This window comes from Meriones unguiculatus, chromosome 3, assembly GCF_030254825.1.
Source record: "Meriones unguiculatus strain TT.TT164.6M chromosome 3, Bangor_MerUng_6.1, whole genome shotgun sequence".
Lineage (NCBI taxonomy): Eukaryota > Metazoa > Chordata > Mammalia > Rodentia > Muridae > Meriones > Meriones unguiculatus.
In genome coordinates, this window is record NC_083351.1 from 56422556 (window position 1) to 56439375 (window position 16820).

The 16820-nt window shown below is 42.0% G+C and overlaps 1 protein-coding gene across 7 annotated transcripts in view; it reads right to left on the reverse strand.

Moving 5' to 3' along the window:
* Window positions 1-16494, reverse strand: part of Pals2 (protein associated with LIN7 2, MAGUK p55 family member) — a 103402-nt gene extending 86908 nt beyond the window's left edge. For 2 of the 7 annotated variants that reach the window (XM_021631096.2, XM_060380015.1), the window contains exon 1: window positions 16253-16494. The gene's annotated coding sequence lies outside the window, so the exon portion shown is untranslated. Of the gene's footprint in view, window positions 1-15965; window positions 16081-16252 lie in introns of those variants that run through there. The other 5 variants (XM_021631098.2, XM_060380021.1, XM_060380018.1 and 2 more) reach the window with 5 other exon arrangements.
* Between the last annotated feature and the right edge of the window lie 326 nt (window positions 16495-16820).

Consider the following 16820-nt stretch of genomic DNA (forward strand, 5'->3'; position numbering starts at 1 on the left):
CCCTATAAGTGGACTTAGAGTGGGGCAAGGAGGAGATGAGGGAGGGAGAGTGGGACTGGGAGGGAATGAGGGAGGGGGCTACAGCTGGGACAAAGTAAATAAACTGTAATTAATATAAAAAAATAAAAATTATATCAAAAAAGGTGTCTTTAAATAGTTCTTAGCTAAAATATCTCAGGCATTAAAACAGGATTACTATGGCTAGTTGTGTGCTCATGTGGTAAGGTATGAGACATTGTGGAGCAGCAGCCATCACATCAGTGTTGCCCACAGCTCACAAAAAGCCCTGGAAAGGAAGAAAGCATCAAACAATAACCACTTGAGTTTGCAGTGCAGAGTGGTATGGTCTGTGAAATAACACTGAATAAATTAACAAAGGTCTCTGTTACTGATAGACTTAGCAAGGAATCACATGGTTTGGATTTAATAGGAGGCCAAAACATAAAAATACTTGCCTAGATGAAAACGGAAGATAAAGATAAAATCAATGCATATGAGAAGCAGACAGGAAATGGCCACTGAAAGAAAACATGTATTTAACTTCAATGCTTTGCCTCCTAAAGACAAATTCTGCATACACACTTACCATTAGGGGGCGACCTAGCTCAGTTAGTAAAGTCATTGCCTTGTATGACTAGCATGAGGAAGGGCATTTAGATCCTTAGCACCCTTGTAAAATGTCAGGTGCAGCAATGCATCCTGTAACCCTGTCCTGAGGCAGAGGCAGGAAGATCACTGGGGCTTGCTGGCCAGCCAGCCTAGCCAAATCAGCAAGATCCAGCTTCAGAGAGAGCTTGAGAGACCTGCCTCAAAAAGTGAGGTGGAAATTCGACTGAAGTGACAGCAGATGTTTATTCCTGGTCTTCTGCGTGCATGGATATGCATGTGTACACACACACACACGCGCTGTGGTTTGAATGTAAAATGGCTTCCATAGGCCCATGTGTCTGAACACTTCATCCACAGGTGGTGGCATTGTTTGGGGAGGTTGCAGAAGCCTTTGGAGGTAGAACTTTACTGGAGCAAGAGTGTTGATTGGAGAGGAGGGGAAGGTTCTGCAACCCCACACAAGCTCCTACTAGTCTGGACTGAGCAGGACCCAGTTACCATGCTTTTTCACCGTAATGAACCATATCCCTTTAAATTATGACTGAATCAATCAATCAATCAATCCTTCCTTCCTTAAGTTGCCTCTTGTTGGGGAGCATTTAGTCACAGCCACAGAAAAACTATTACACTTATCTGGATCCACCACATTGAGTACTATGCTATAAATACACACCTGTTTTCCATTTCTGTAGGCATAAGGTTATTTGTAATTAAAATGATGATCTCTGTACCCCCCCCCATCTGGTTGCAAACCGTGATCTGAGAATCCCCTCTCAATGTGATGTGAACACTACTCCCCAACCATCCCCTGATATGCCAATAAAGCAGCTTACAGCCAATCTCTGAGCAGGGTTGAGAACTGGGCTGGATTTCCTGCTACCAGGAGAGGAGGAGTTAGAAGAGGAAGTAGAGGATTCAGCCACAGGAGAGGTCCAAGAGACAACAGAAGAAGCTGCATCAGAAAAGCTACCAAGTCCAAGTATCTCTGCAATATATGCTGGGAGGAAACAGTTCAATTTAGAGAGCTAATAACTGCTAAGTTATTATGCTGTGAAGCATGTCATTAAACAAATAAAAGAGTCTCAATTAGTTGTGTGACAGCCAGGTTAAGAGAGAAACTGAGAAAGTTTTATAAAAACCTTCACACCCCTCTATTTACTGTACACAGAAGCAAAAACACATAGCCAGTATGTCTAAATCCTCAAATGGAAGTGGGATAAAAAAGATGATATATAGCTCATTTAAAATATCTCTTCTTCTCTACTATGGATACATTCCTTCAGTTTTTATCTTCCTATTACAAGATACAGAGGTAAACATAAGCAAGAATGAAATCATTCTAATATTAATAGCTCCTGGGTAACTTAACTTTTAAACTCATATTTGAAAAGCAGAACAGGTTCAAACACTATAAAACAACAACAAAGCCAAACACCTAGACTCCAGACCTAGTTCATCCTAGACCAGGAATACAAGCACACCTGCAAGTATTGTGCTATTCGTTTTGTCAAGTTGACAGAGACTAGAGTCACTGTGAAGCAGGAACTCACTTAAAGGAAAAAAGAAAAGAAACTGGGCAGGGCAATGAAGGCGTGTAATCCCAGCATGAGTGATGCACAAGCAGGAGGACTTCTCAGGCTAGCCTGCAGCATTACAGAGAGGCTCTCACCTCAGGAGACAAGCACTGCTTTGTCTCATTCATAGGCAGGTACTTTTCTCTAAACTTGTCCAGGTGTCCTTTTCTAGGCTTACAGGACAGTAGATTTTCTTTATTGTGTCCCTACCCTGAAGGTTCATCTTAGTGGTGTGTGCAAATTCATGTGTGTGGAGGCTGGAGGTGGACATCAGAAGTCCTCTAGTGCTTGTCTCCTGAGGTGAGAGCCTACAGGCTGGTTTCAGTCTTGTAATTCTCCTGCCTCCATTTCCTGAAATGAGCTCAGTGTTTCAATTTTGGCAGCACTGCCCTTGGGGTTGGGTAGCTGTTATGTGTGGATGTATGTGAGATGCTACCCTATGAATTATTTAGTAACAATCCTGGTTTCCACTCACTAGACAACAGAAACACCCTCCCCTTACAGCTGAAAAATAAAAATGTCTTCAGAGAGCACAGAATGTCCCTTTGGGAAAAACTGTACCTGTACAGAGTTACCCATTTAGCCCAAGCAATGCAAACACTCACTGAGTAACAGGCTTTTGTGTTTCTTTAATCCAAGATCACTGTACTTTTCATGTTCACTTAGCAAATACCTGGCAATGATTTGGCATTAAATCATAATATGGCTGCAAAATATATTTACTAAACTGTTCTTTTACACAATCAAGAAAAAAAGAATATCAGAGAGCAAGACCTATGACCAGAGTTTAAAATCCCCTAATATCAAATAGTGGAATACACGTCATTTCTATGGCTTTTAACTCTATTGTTTGTAATATTCTATTGTCAATTTTATCACATTCCTTACTACCAGTAGTATTCTGATTTTTTGGGAGATGTGGGGGAGCAAGACAGAGGGACTGAAACAGGACCTCATTTTATAGCACAGACTGCCCTAGAATTCTCTATCTAGTCCAGGATGGCCTACAACTTGCAATCCTCCTGTTTCTACTTCAGTGCCAGGGTGATAAACAGAACTCAGCAAGATCAGCTTGGTGCTTTAATTTTCTATTTTTTTCTTCTTCTAATTTTGTAGTTCTTCCACATCTTTTCTCATGCCTTATGTGACAAAACCCATACATACCACTCTTCCATCAGAATTACTGTTAGTGTCCTTCCACCGAGATTAACAGTGCGTCACGCAGAAATAAACTAAATCCTACTTAGCATTTTATACCTAAGTAGGTGGTCTCAATGAACTTGTTCATTCTTTAATTAAAAAAATCTACTAAAACTTAGGAACTATAAGAACTTATGAGACCAGCACGTATGAGACCCTGCAATTCTACATGCAACCTAACTTAACTTTAAACCAGGGCTTTAGACCAGAGCTTTTCTGAAGAAAAAGACGAGTTCTCGGGGAGAGCCCAAACCTGAACACCCAGAGACAGGCTGCATAGGAATCCCTTGAAAAGTTCAAAATGTGACCTGCACCATTTGCTTTGCTGAGGTGGCCTCACTGCAGCCCTGGTGCCCACTCGCGACTCTTCAACTGTCTTTCAGCTTCCTTAGCTCACCTTTCACTGACCAGCTTCTTTTGACTGCAACCAATCCAGCACAAGGCTCTCACACAACTCTCATGCCAACAGTTTAATGGCCATGCTGCACTAGGAAAACCTGTTTTTCTGTCTTTGGGAATATTTAAATTTCTCTCCTGATAATGCAGCCTTTTCCTCTGTGCAACCTAATTATCTCTTTTCTTTACCATACGAACCGGTTCTAACCATCATGATCTTTTCCATCCTATTTGCACAACTATACAGCTTATTCGTAGACTACTTCACTCATGTTACTCATTATGGAAGGCCTTTTCCCCCTCAGTTATCATGTTCTCACTAATATACGGCCACCTCTTGACTGGGGTGAACCAATTTTACAGTCTTCAAACTCATCTCAAATTAATTCAACCAACCAGATAGCAAGGCTTCTACACACACAGGCAAATTTTCTCGTTTTTGTTTGTTTGTTTTTGTTGTTGTTTTATTTATTTTTAAGTAATTTAAATTATATTTAGTTATCAGGGCTGGGTATGTGGCCATCAGAGGACTTATCAAAGTCAGTTCTCTCCTTCCACCTTGTGGGTTCCAGGAATCAAAACTTCAGTCAGTCAGGCTTGGAGAAAGGTGTTTTTATTAGCTGGCTGTTCTAGTTTGACTTTTTGTTGCAGTGAAAAACAAAACAAAATTGACCAAAACTAACCTGAGGAAGAAAAGATTTACTTAATTTTACAACTTCCAGGTCACAATCCATCACCAAGGGACGCTGAGGCAAGAACTCAAGACAGGAACCTGAAGGCAGGAAAGGAAGCAGAAACCATGGAGGAATGCTGGTAACTGGCTTGCTTTCCATGGTTTGCCCCCTTCTACAAGCCAGGACCATCTGCCCAAGGGCAGCACTCCCCTCACCCCCCAGTGGGCTGGGCCCTTTCACATCAATCACTGACTTGCCTACAGGCCAATCTGATGGCGGCACTTCCTCACCGTAGGTTCCTTCTTCCTAGATGATTCTAACTGCTGTCCAGTTGACAAAAAAACAACCGTACTCCCCCTTCAATCATTTTAGCCCTTAGCGTTATTCACAGTAACCCCAAACTGGTGTGGACCTTGTGATAATCCTGCCTCTGTGCTTGGATTGTAGGTGTGCACTGCCATACAGGCTGTATAATTCAGAAAATTATTTCTCTTACCATATGGAACAGCGTCTATGCACAGAATCTGGATGGCCTACAACTTGCAATCCTCCTGTTTCTACTTCAGTGCCAGGGTGATAAACAGAACTCAGCAAGATCAGCTTGGTGCTTTAATTTTCTATTTTTTTCTTCTTCTAATTTTGTAGTTCTTCCACATCTTTTCTCATGCCCATACATACCACTCTTCCATCAGAATTACTGTTAGTGTCCTTCCACCGAGATTAACAGTGCGTCACGCAGAAATAAACTAAATCCTACTTAGCATTTTATACCTAAGTAGGTGGTCTCAATGGTACTTATTCGCTAAACTTTCCTAATATTCTTTTTTTAAAGTGTAATCGTAGCCTACGTTCATGGAAGTATGTTTGGCTGGGGAAAACAATGTTTATCTTCTCAAACTATACATATATATATATACACATATGAAGTTTCCAGAATATTCAGATTTACTTTCAGTGAAAATGTCTATTAAAATACACTCTTAGAAGACTAACAGAAGAAAAGACAGCAAGGTAAGAAGGAAACAATGACGACAGCCAAGTGAGTGTTTTACTGATTTGTTGACCACTGGCATGAAATTATGAGTTGAAACACACTATAAATGCCTACTAGGCTATAAGCAAGCTGAACAAGAGAAAAAGTCGCTAAAAAGCTTTTCCTCCCCAAAATCAGAGTTGTTCTACCTGTGGGACAATAACCGTCACTTTTAAGGGAAAATAAGAAAAATTCCACACGCCTAGAAAGTTTCTCTCAAGAAAGCAGTGGTTAAGCACTTAAGCAATTAATTTTATATTATCTTGAATTTCCAAATTGCATAGCATAAACTGTTGACAATATGCTCTATTAATATTCTTACTGTGAGAACATTAAAATGTCCTAAGGACTTTTATGGGTTCATTCAAAACTTCAGTCTCCTTAATCTTGTTGACCCTACAAAGTCAAATTCTGTCATTAAAAAAAGTATCTGCTTTGAGGTCCTCAAGAAGTCAGTGCTGACGATTTGTGACGAAATGGTACAACTAGGTTGCCCAAGGAAGTTCAACCATCTTAAATGGTTTAATTTTTTTCATTTATTCTCATTCCAAAAAGAGCACTAGTTTAAAAAAGAAAATAAAAACTATTTGAATAAATCTATATAAAAATAGGGATGATCATTTATTTCCAAAAAAACAGGTAACTTCAATGCTTTAAGAGTAACTATAAGATCCTTAAACCAAAATGTCAGCTAGGATATTAAAGATGAAAGACAGTTTTACTTAAAAAAACCAAAGTTGAAATGTCCAGAAAAGCATATGTGCATATGGGCATACAAATATAAATTCATTTGAAATAAAATAAATAAAATAAATTCATTAGAAGATTACTACACTAATTTCAAATGCTAAAAAAATCTCATTAGATGGTGACAGATCCAGAGATCTATCAGAAGTACATATTTCTTTATTCAAAACAAGATGCCACATCATTAAATACTGCTTATACTCTACAGATTTTTGGCAGAAAAATAGGAGAAAAAAATGGGGATTATGTCAATGCTATAAAATCCTCAGTTTGGAAGAAACTTCACCTATTCTATTTTGTCACTCAACATTGGATTGATCTTTGTAAACACACTGACAAGTTAGATGAAAATTAGATATTAACTAGTCAATAGTACATAATTTAAAAAAATTCATTTAAAATTACTTACTTAAACCTGTATTATAGGAGGAAATAAAACTATGAATCAAGCAAAGGGAAATTAACTAAAAACCTATCAGATTCTGTGCATAGACGCTGTTCCATATGGTAAGAGAAATAATTTTCTGAATTATACAGCCTGTATGGCAGTGCACACCTACAATCCAAGCACAGAGGCAGGATTATCACAAAGTCCACACCAGCTTGGGGTTACAGAGAAATACCCTTTCTCCAAACAACTCTCTGAAACACTTCTAACAGCAAACTTAAGTGTTTTGACTGAATAGAGTTCCATAATCTAGACACTACAAAAGAGGGAAGGAAAAGCTTAAGCTCCTACCCAGTGCTAACTCCCTTACCATGCTGAGAATATATATCTATATATATATAATATTTTTTCATATATATTTTATATATTTTTACACATATATATATGAAAAGAAAGAAAAGGAAAGTTCCTAATTTTAAGGAATCATGTGATTTAGCTTAACCCAAGAGAACATTGTTAGTAAATAAGCCTTTACATAATATTTGTTATGGTTAAGAAAATGTTTCTTTTAGCAAAAACTGTGAAACATGAAGCTGATGTTAATAATCCATGTATAGTAATACTCTACAGTTTAATTTCTATCCCTGTAGTATTGTTATAGTTAGGCTCAGTTGTCAGCTCGACACAAACTTACAGTCACCTACATAGAAGGCACCACTACAGAGGGATTGCCTAGACTACATTACACTGCGACCCTGGGTAAGTCTTTTCTGTAATTATTAGCTATTGTAGGAAGGCCCAGCCCAATGTGGGCGCTAACATCTCTGGGCAGGTAGTTCTAGGCTAAGAAAGCTAGTTGAACAAGCCAGAGTGCTTGCTCCTCCATGTTCTCCGCTTCAAGCTTCTGTGTGGCTACATCTGATGAGCTAAAACCTATGTGCCTAAAATGAACCCTTTCCTCCCCAAGTTGCTTTTGGTCATGTTGTGTATTACAATAATAGCCAATTATGACAACTACTCAACAAAATTTCCTGAAACATCCAATTTCAGTCAGATCTTGGAACTGTTATTTCTAAGGCCCATCACTGAACTCACATTTTGTAAACATTTGTCCTCCCCCACTTGCCTACTGGATGTAATAAAAGATCTGATAGCCAACAGCTGGGCAGAAAGTAGAGGGCAGAACTTCCAGGGGAGAGACAGACTCCAGAAGGAAGGCAGAAAAGGAAGGAGACTCACTAGCAGGACACAAAGAAGGAAAAGACGCACTAAGGCTAAGGAGAAGGTAAAAAAACAGCCACATGGCAGGTTGTGGGCTAGAATAGTTGAGATGTTAGATGAGCTAGCTCAGAGTCTGCCCAGCAGAAGGCCTAACTTTTAAATATTAATAAAAGTCTCATGTTATTATCTAAGTGGCTGGTAGGTCTGAGAAGTCCCCCTACGGCATGGCATCGGCCATCTTCATATCACTTGGTTAGAAGCTATAAATAAAAGTAAAGTGGTATCTGGAAATAAGATTTCAAAACACACAACCTTCTTTTATGCATGCCATATCTTATTTGATACAGACTATGGTACAACAGATATCATGTTTATAAGAAAACGAAGTTCAGTTACTTGGAAAGACGCAAAGACACTAAGTGACAAAATAAAATATTAACTACTATAACCAAGGTTGTGCAAACAGCTGCGGAGTCACCCTCAGGATCACCCCCACTACCATGCCAATTTCTCAGTGATAATGTACCGCAAGAGAAAGGAGCCAGAACCCCCAGCAAAAGACACATTCCTAAGATCAGCACATTAACACAGGTTTATATTTTAAGTAGCAACAGCTGCCAATTAATAAGGTTCCTAGTGAATCATTTTTTGAAATTCAAATCACTGAACAAACATACACAAACACACACACACACACACACACACACACACACCTGTGCATTCAGTATCACTACAAACCCCTAAAAATTATATAGCTTAGCAAGCCTCAAACCTGTCACTCTCCTGCCTCTGCATCCTCAGTGCTGGAATTCCAGGTGTGTGCCACCACACCCAGGCAATGGCGTTTCTCAGGCCCAGCGCTCCTGACGTTGTGGGTAACTGTTCTTCCCCAGGCTATCCTCCACTCCTTGCAGCTTCCCTCACTTAGAATCCAGTCATCAGGAGCAGCTCTTCCATCTGAGACAGTGAGGTACTCCTCAGAGTGTCGGCAAAGTCATCCCTGGCTACGAAACACTACATTTCAGAAGAGTGTGGCAGAAAGCCATCGCTTAGCCAGAATGATTTTTGTTTGTAAGTCCCTCTTATGAACCAACTAAATAGTCACCTGAGAGGCTGAACAGGGGTCTCCCCAAGGAATCTGTCCTAACCTCTGGAAACGGAATACTACCTTACCAAGAAAAAAAAAATTAAAGATTGTGATTATGAAATAAGGATCTTTTGAAGGAAGATGAAAGAAAGTGGGGGACAGAAAAGATGGAGAGAGGTGGGGAGGTTAGAGGAAAAAGATTTGAAAAGCTGGCCTTCAGGGTAAGGAAAATGCAGCCACTAGCTACGGAATGCCCATGAGGTTCTACAGAAGAAGCAATGAAGGAATTCTCCAGATCCTCCAAAAGCCATAGCCTTATATCTAGGCCCAATACTATTGATTTCAGGCGTCTGGCCTTCAGAACTGTGAGAAAACAAACTTATGATTTTGTTTGTAAGTCACTAAGCAAGCCAATTTGTTGCAAGAGCCAAGAGAAAACTAAGAGAATCTGAATGGATTTTAATTAGTTTTTAAATCTGATGTTAAAGCTGCAATTAGTAAATGAGATCATGTATAGTAAGCATTTAGCATGGTTCCTGAACCCTCCTAAGCAAGTGGAGGGAAAAAGACTCTAGGCTCCAAGAATAAAAATACATTAACGATCACTCACAAAATGAATGTTACACAAGTTACCTGTTACAATTTGTTTTGAATGAAAAAATAATTGTGGATGAGATCAACCAACAACAGTTTCTTGAAGAAGGAACGCCTGAAACTAATTATTAGAGATTGAGAAAGCAAAGGAGGGAAGACATGATTGTGGGCAAAGCCAGGGAAAGCGGTGAGATGGCTGTTGCCGTGTGGACCTGGCCACTGTGGTGCAGAGGGCAGACCACGGGCTAACATTAAATAATCCAAACAACACAGACACAACCCACCCCCCAAAAAGGAACTCTGTTAAATGACCTGGTAGTAAACAGAATATTCCACAGGACATACTAATTTATACTCAGGCTGTGCCTCTTAGGGGCCTTTATCAATATAAACATGTTCCCCTACACTACAGGGTAACTGCAAAGAACAGGGACTCATACAAAGAGAACACTGTACCAGTCACTCTACAGCAACCTCAGAAAGCACATATCCTTTAAACATTTGCCTAAATTGATTTCTATTGCCCAAAACTAATATTCCTCCCAGGATGAAGGCCCTCTGCAATCTACCATGCCTCTAAACCTCTCATTTTCACTTTTCTTTTCCTAAGCACATGGCCCATAACCGAGTCATTTTCCTCACACTCTCACAAACTTTCTATTTTACACATCTCCAGCTGCCCATCCCACTTCCTAATAACATCTCTCTTACTCAACTAAGATCTATATGCTACAAAACAAAGTAAGCCCAAAACATCCAATTCACACACAATATAATGAACCTGTTTTTCTTGAAACCGCTTTGTTGCTCACTTGTTTTTTGATATTGTTTTTGCTTTTCATTTGTTTGTTTGTTTGCTTGTTTTGTTCTGTTTTTGAGACAGGGTTTCTCTGTGTAGCCCTGGCTGTTCTCAAACTCAAAGATCCACCTGCCTCTGCCTCATTAAAGGCATGCATTACCACCACCCAACTGCTCACTTGTTTTACTAAACTTAAGTATATTTTCAAGTGACACTAGTTTTTATACGATTTCTTCCAATGGCACAAAATGACTTAGTGTTTTTCGTAAAGGTAGCACTTTTAGCTCCTTCCACTCAGTCTTCCAGACGTCAGGATGAAAGATGATGATCTGGTCAAGTGAGAAGGTACTTACTCATGACCACTTTGGGAGTGGAAGAAAAGGTCAGTTCGCTTAACTCATGAGGGAAACTACAAAACGACACCGCAAGTCAGTGTCAGATAAATAAACTGCGTATTAGTTCTTTATCTTCCCACAAGCATTTATGTTGACTTGCGCATACTTACAGCCTTTTCTTAATTTAATTTCCAGAATTCACCTTAATGTTTTTCAGAATTTCAACTGCATCTAATTTTATTACTTTACACTTCCCATAACAATATACTAAAACTTGCTAAGCCCGATTCTCTTTAAAACCATTAGCAGAACTTCTTTGGTCTATGAATCTAACAGAAGAAAATGGTCCATAAGCCGGGTGGTGGTGGCACACCTTTAATCCCCCAGCACTGGGGAGGCGGAGGCAGGTGGGTCTCTGAGACTTTGAGGCCAGCCTGGTCTAGAGAGAGTTCCGGACAGCCAGGGCTACACACAGAGAAACCCTGTCTCAAAAATATCAACAACAACAACAAAAGGTACATACTAGGACTTTTTGGTTTGGTTTGTTGTTTTTTAAGCAGGGTCTCACTGTATAGCTTTGGTTGCCTTAGTTTCCTGAGTGCTAAACTTACAGATATGTGCTACCATAACCAACACTGTCTTAATTTATATTTGTATTATATAGGAGGCTGAAAGTCTTAACATATACATAAAATAATCTGAATTTCCTGTTTTGAGATTCTGTGCATGACCTTTGCCTACTTGGTGTTAATCTTTTGTTTACTGATTACTAAGTATCCTTTATACATTAACGTCTTTGTCTTCAGTAGAAATTACAAACATTTCCCCAGTTTCTTCATTATCATCATGCTACTTTTATTATTTCATGCTATACTGATTCTTTTACACATCTTTCTTAAACTGTAAATTCTTCTCATTGCACATAATTCTTTTGTATATCCCTAGTCAAATGCTTTTCAGACCTTTAGAACTGAAGATGAAATTAAAAGGTAAAGATAAACTGTGCTTGGAATGAGTGAGCACAGATCTTCTCACGGGGTACCCACTGGGAGTGTACATGCTTACAATAAGTACAACCAAGTTCCGATAACCTAAGCTAGTCTGTCAAACAGGAAGAAGCCAATATTGATGTGTCTCTATTTGTCTGGGTGGGGCTGTAGAGACGCAGAAGCTGCTGGTGCGCATGTTTCCGATGAGGAGGACAGAAAGTGCCCCTGCAGCCCGAAGGACAAGCCACACATTCACTACCAACAACAGGACCTGCAGTGTCAGTGGGTCCCAGCAACAGGAGAGACGGTAAGGAACCTATCAGGGTTGTTCCGAACAAGGGGTCTAAAAGAAGCAGCAGAAGATGACAAAGGTGTCAGGGTCAGGACACATGCAGGACCTAACAAACAGTGGAAAGAATCTGCAAAGCTAACAAAACAAAACGAAACACACAAACAAAACCCTACTCACTGTCTCGTCTTCAATTCTCATTCTACCTTAAATCTCTAACTTCAATGTACCTTTTGTTGTTGTTGATATTTTTGAGACAGGGTTTCTCTGTGTGTAGCCCTGGCTGTCCTGGAACTCTCTCTAGACCAGGCTGGCCTCAAAGTCACAGAGACCCACCTGCCGCTGCCTCCCCAGTGCTGGGGGATTAAAGGTGTGCCACCAACACCCAGCTTATGGACCATTTTCTTCTGTTAGATTCATAGACCAAAGAAGTTCTGCTAATGGTTTTAAAGAGAATCGGGCCTAGCCTTTTGAAATAGTCACCTCCAAGTATTTAAAATACTCAATTGTCAGTGGAATCTAGCAACAAATAAACATTTTTCCGATAAGCAGAAATGTCTCTTGTGGTATGTTTCACTTAAAAAAGAAAAGGGGCTGGAGAGATGGCTCAAGAGTTAAGAGCTCTTGCTTCTCTTCCAGGACTGGAGCGTAGTTCTTAGCACTCATTTGAGGCAGCTCACAACCACCCGTAAATCCACTTTCAGGGAATCCAATGACCTCTCTTAGCCTCCAAAGGCAACACATATATGTGGGACATACGCACACACACACACACACACACACACACACAAAATAAACCCCCTTTTTTTTTTTTACATTTTTTTATTTTAAGATTGAGGATGTATACAGTGTTCTCTGCATGTACACCTGCATGCCAGGAGAGGGCACCAGATCTCATCTTAGATGGTTGAGAGCCACCATGTGGTTGCCAGGAATTGAACTCAGGATCTTTGAAGAGCAGCCAGTACTCTTAACCTCTGAGCCATCTCTCCAGCCCAACAAATCCTTTTTAAAAGGAAAGGAAAAAGTAGTTTTAGAACAAAAGCAAAATCATCTTAAAAGAAAAGAAAGGGGCAATTTAAGGATGGGAACTACTTCAAATCATTAGTCGTTATATGCATGAATGTACCATGAAAAAGATTTGAGAAAGGTCTCTCAGTTATTCTATCATAATCAAGGAAGGTCATAAAAGTTAACTTCTTTTTAACCTATTAAAAATGCATTTTACTTTGTTTAACTGAGTTCATTTTCTGAAATGGCCACTTCAAGGTTAAGTATTGTCAAAAAAGAGTATGTAGAAATCTGACTTAATTATACTGGATAAAAATAATCATAATTTAATAGTCAAAAGGTATACATTTTTAACTAATCTCCATGACTGCCAGAAGACCACCTTCTCTTCTGTAGGGAAATGAACATAAATTTAGCTACAAGAGATGCTTTGATATCTCCGGTTCTAAAAGCATTTAAAGGAGACCAAGCCAATCTGCTTTAACAGGTATGGAATTAGTGTACTTCATAGAGGAGTGATGATCTTTCCAAATCCTTCAAGACAACTAATATCTGTGTCCATTAAGCAAGTAATTAAACCTGCATTCCTGCTAAGATTAATGCCAGTAAAACCTGATCTCTGAAAGATATAATGCATTCATGAATCTTAAGTTTCATGGTTAGTTAGTCCATTTAACAGCAGTCCAAAAAGTACACTGTTAATAACAGTCTATGAGGAGAGGAACTTTGTGATTGGAGTGGGAGTTAAGAGAAGTCATTACACACTGAGATCAAGACTTGGTTCTGAATGCATCCTCCTTAGCACTCTCCAGCAGTCTGGCAAAGCGCCCTGGATGATTAGCAGCCAATACATGCAGAGTAGGGATCCTTTGAGATGAACTGCAAAGGCTCCCCCAAGCGGTCACAGAAAAAAAAAAAAAAAAAAAAAAACAGCCAAGTGTGGGCTAATCACTGATGTGCTTTGAATCAAACCCAAAATACTCTAAGCAAAGCTGATGCCTAATTAGAGAAAAATGTAATCAAATACCAGATCTACAATAATAGATCTTCCATGACTTAAGATGTAATGTTTATGAACAGAGAACTACTTTTGGAAGGAAAAAAGCCTAACAGTAAAACAAAACTACAATTTTTTCTCTATAAATTTTTCTAGGGACGATAGCATCTCAAACAGTTGAATACTTTTCAAATCTATTCAACCCTCCCTAAATATCAGTATATCCTTTGTAACTATATTTATTTGAAAAGTTCCGATACAAATTTAGTTACGTAGCAAATGAAATACATTTGAAAAGAAAATTTATCAGTTATTACATACCTAAATTAGAATTTACAAAAGTCCCCTTTACGTCACTAGTAATCTGCACTAACTGTAAAGACATAAACAATACAAACGGGTCTTCCTACCCTTCTCAGTATTTATCTTCTTGATGTTTTCACTGCCTGAGTCTCAAATGAGCATGATCCCTATATTCTTTGCAACTCTCCCCGCAATGATTTGCTGGCTGATACTACTATCCCTTTTGATAAAGCTAAGATGTCCAAAATGTGCAAAACATTTAATTAAAACATCTGTTGTCTCCTGCTTATCATCCATTATTCAGTGGAAAAGCCTTCTTAGGTATGGTAAATACTCAAACAAGCAACACAATTTTAAAACATTATGAAAGAGCTACCCAGAATATCATGACTTACTTTCTCCTTTTTTAAATCTCAAGCCTAAAGGTGAAGGAGAGAGAAGCAGCATGGGAAGCCATCTGACACAATTTCAGTCTGAAATAAGCTTCAAGCAAAAAGCAAAGTGCTCCCTCAAATATTTAAGAAAATTATCAAATCCAACAGTTTTCCTGAAAAGAAAAGACTGCCTTATATAGAGCTATCAGATTTAACTCCAACAACTTGATATTTTTTTACCTCCAAACTTTACACACAGGACACACACACACACATCCAATATTCCAACGTGGAAATGGGAGTCACTGGATTAATTTACGAAAAGTCACACACCTAGCCTGTAGTCCCCATAGGACAAAATAGAGCAATTCAAAGTGTTATCATTTGTGCATTATGTAACTCTAATTTAGAATAAAAGAAACATGAGTAATATATGCATTTAAACAATAATTTATATATATGAAAGCTTTCACAAACAAATGACCTCAAAATGAAACAACCCCCAAAGTTATTTGTTTACAGAGTAATCAGGCCTTTGAACCCAAAACTACAATCAGGCCTAGCAGTTTACCATAACTGCACGGCCAATGTCGGGTGCCTTGTTTGACCAATGTACCAAAACTATCCCAGCATTGGTAACGGTGAACTACCTCTAGCCTGACACATGAGACGTATGTAATTCCCCCTCCCGGCCCCCCAAAAATAACAATGTGAAAGACTACACGGGAAGAAATGGTTGCTAAATCATATTCCAAGTGAAGAGCAATTTAACGCACCCCGAATGTTGTCAGCTACATTACAAGGAACCCCATTCAGGAAGGCTAAAGTAAAATTCCAAGAATTCCCAGAGGCGTAGGAAAAGAGTAAAAGCATGGCTAGCCTGACCTTAACCGGCTGCTTTTTGAGTAATGCGGAGAATTTTCTGAGCCTCGCCGACAGCCTCCAAGTCTCTTCCTCATCGACCCCCTCCTCCCCACCTACACAAATGCTCGCCCCGAGGAAAAAGGGGGAGTTTAATGAATGCTGTCTCGAGCTGCGATCCCAGGAACTGGTCGCTTAGGAATAAACTCCCAATAAAGTGTTAAAAAAAAAAAAAAGTCTCCCCAGCAAGAAAAAAAATTACAGCCCAACCAATCCACAAGCTGTCACCGCGCTGTGGGATCTTCCACCGAACCGGTCTCCCACCCCCCAGGCCCGCCGTCCGGCCCAACGAGAAGCGACCGGAGGACAGGCGGGCACCTTCCTGCTCGCAGATCCAAGCGCCCAGGCTCGGAGTGCACGCGCGGAGCGGCGGCCGCCCCCGCAGAGGCGTGTGCTCGCCCACGGCCACTTCGGCCAAACAAACCTCGTGGCTCGGAAGTGGCAGCGGGAGTTGCAGCAACGCCGCCTCCCCGAGATCGGAGCCCCCCGGAGGTGCCAGCCGGAGCCGCCCGCTCCACGCCGGAGCGCCCCGCACCGCGGAGGCAGGCGGCCGGCCCCGCCCGGAAGGGGCGGCCCGCGGGGGGCTCGGGGCGCGGGAGGAGACGCGCCCGGCTCCCGCGCCCAGGTGGCAGGGGCGGGGCCCGCGTGGCGCCGCCGGGCTCGGGGCGCCGGGGCCGGCCGTTACCGCGCCCGCGTGGGGCCGCCACTCACCGGCTCGCACCTCGGCCGCCTCCGCGCCGCCGCTCCCGTCCTCAGCCGCGGGCGCCGAGTAGCCCCATCTACCGCCTCGGGGCTCCCGGGCGGGCGGCTCCCGCCGTCCACGCCGGCCTCGCCCTCCGCCGGGCTCCGGGCGCCGCCGCTGCCCCGCCGGCCCGCGCGGCCAGCCTCCCTCAGCGGCTCCGCTCGGCTCCCGCCGCTGCCGCCGCCGCCGCCGCCGCCGGGGCGCGCTCCTCCCGGCCTCGCGCGTGCGCCGGACGTCGCGGAGCGCGCGCCCCGCTCCCCCCGCCCCCGCCCGGCCCGGCCCCGCCCCTCGGCCCCGACCCGGCCGCCAGGTGCTGCCGCCAGAGGGCCCCGCGGGCGGGTCCCCGAGGGTCGCCCCGGCCCGGCGCGCGTCCGCAGCGGTCTGCGGGAGGAGGGCGAGGACCGGCCCGGGGCGGCGGTGGCACAAAGGAGGCGCGGGCGTCCCGGAGCCCGCCCCCTCCCGTGGCCCTGGCTCGGAGGTGGACTTGGAGGGGGACGGGATCTGCTCTCGTCGCCCCAGCCGGGGACTTGGGTTCAC